Consider the following 2,179-nt stretch of genomic DNA (forward strand, 5'->3'; position numbering starts at 1 on the left):
TCTTCCAACTTAATAGCTACAATAAGAGCAGCCTAAGAATAATTGCTTCTGCATTCAGGGTGAGTCTTCCTACATGAGTTAAAACTCTCATAAAAACCAAAGTTGGGTCTCCTTGGTGATCTTAAATCCAGTCAAGGTGACCATAAAGATTATGTTACAACATCACAGTATGTAAGTCAAGAATAATAAGTTGGAGGCTCTGACCTGAGACTTGATTCCCAAAAGTAACCAGTAATGCCTTAATTTAGAACTGTTTATTATCTCTATGCTATATGAATTACACATACAATTCTTAATTTGTACAATAACTATATATAATATATGCAGGCAATAAATATATCAACATTGTCTAGTCCATAAACATTTGACAAATTCAAAGAAAATAATCCATTATCTATCCTATTTTAGTGAGTCCAAAAGGTTGTACTTACTTTCTATTCTAACTTGCATTACCAAAACTTTTTATGTATCTCAATCTTATATACTTTACATTACTTTAGTGAATTTCTTTTCTGAATCTGGTAACAAGGAAAACTATTACTTTAACTATGAAGGCTTCAACTCCATCAGAGACCCAAAAAGAAAATAATATTACCTGAGTAAGCAGGAAGTGCAATCAAGTGACTTCTAAAAAATTGTGAGAAATGACAGAAACAGCTGGCTGCCTGCACAGTCACCCAAAGTTCCTCTATAACATTGGGGCATCCATCTTCAGCCTGTCAACCTAGCGAATCTGACAGACTTTTCTGTGAAGCAGGATATTTGAAGGACTGTCCTACCTTGTCTTGGCAAAGTTCAGCAGTCACTTTCTTTTGTGTCCTGCTTGTCCAATTTGGACAGCATACTGTCAGCAGTCAAGGCAAGAGCACTTTCTTATCCAGTGGCTAACTTTTGCCACAAAGAAAGTAAACTCCATGTGGAGTTTCTTCCATGCCCATTATTTTCTCTAAAGTGGAGTGGTACTGCCAGGAGCAGACATGTCTCATTGTCATAATAAAAAAAAAAAACTTATGTTATTAAAACATTTTAAATGCCATATTCTGCAGATCTCTGAAGTATTTGAAGACCACCTACCTACCTAAAATATATCTCTGTTTGACCTTGAAAACATTACTGTGGGATGGTCTGTATGTCATATTGTTCTGATTGGTCAATAAATAAAACACTGATTGGCCAGTGGCCAAGCAGGAAGTAGGTGGGAAAAGGAGAGAGGAGAATTCTGGGGAGCAGAAGGCTGAGGCAGAGAGACACAGCCAGCCACTGCCATGACCAGCAGCATGTGAAGATGCCGGTAAGCCACCAGCCATGTGACAAGGTATAGATTTGTAGAAATGGATTAATTTAAGCTATAAGAACAGTTAGCAAGAAGCCTGCCACGGCCATACAGTTTGTATGAAATATAAGTCTCTGTGTTTACTTGGTTGGGTCTGAGCGGCTGTGGGACTGGCAGGTGACAAAGATTTGTCCTGACTGTGGGTGGGCAAGGCAGGAAAACTCTAGCTACAAATGGCGCCCAACGTGGGGCTCGAACCCACGACCCTGAGATTAAGAGTCTCATGCTCTACCGACTGAGCTAGCCGGGCTACCCACTACAAAACATACCTAAAATGACTACAAGTTTGATTGTAATAAATGACTAATTGCTAACCTGCATTTCCTTATTATCCTAAATAGTTGGTAATAATAATTTTCAGGGACTTGAAATTTGCATGACATTGTTAAATGAGCTATATAAGTACAATACCTTGAACAAGATTAGAAACGTATTTATAGTATATTCTAAAAAATAATCTTAAATTTGTATCAATATACAAAAATCCATATCAATATAAAGTATTTAAGACTGTTAGTTGCTTTTTGGGTTTAAAAGTAGATTCAATAATCTACCCTTATCCTATCATATCTGTATTCCCTCTTTTTTGTTTTTTTGTTTTTGTTTTTGTTTTTGTTTTTCAGACAGGGTTTTTCTCTGTAGCTTTAGAGCCTATCCTGGAACTCACTCTGTAGACCAGGCTAGCCTCAAACTCACAGAGATCTGCCTGGCTCTGCATCCCAAGTGCTAGGATTAAAGGCATACACCACCACTGCCCGGCCCAACTCTGAATCTAATCTCCTTTGTTCAGTTTTTTTTTCCTTACCATTACCAATAACAACTTGAAATAAACCACCATAAATAATG

General features: G+C 37.4%; 1 non-coding gene across 1 annotated transcript; it reads right to left on the minus strand.

Annotated features, from left to right (window-relative positions):
• Positions 1-1,510: 1,510 nt before the first annotated feature.
• Positions 1,511-1,583, minus strand: Trnak-cuu (transfer RNA lysine (anticodon CUU)). The gene has a single exon. It is a non-coding gene; the product is annotated as a tRNA-Lys (tRNA).
• Positions 1,584-2,179: the final 596 nt, after the last annotated feature.

The sequence above is a fragment of the Peromyscus maniculatus genome, chromosome 2 (genome assembly GCF_049852395.1).
Source record: "Peromyscus maniculatus bairdii isolate BWxNUB_F1_BW_parent chromosome 2, HU_Pman_BW_mat_3.1, whole genome shotgun sequence".
NCBI classification, from domain to species: domain Eukaryota; kingdom Metazoa; phylum Chordata; class Mammalia; order Rodentia; family Cricetidae; genus Peromyscus; species Peromyscus maniculatus.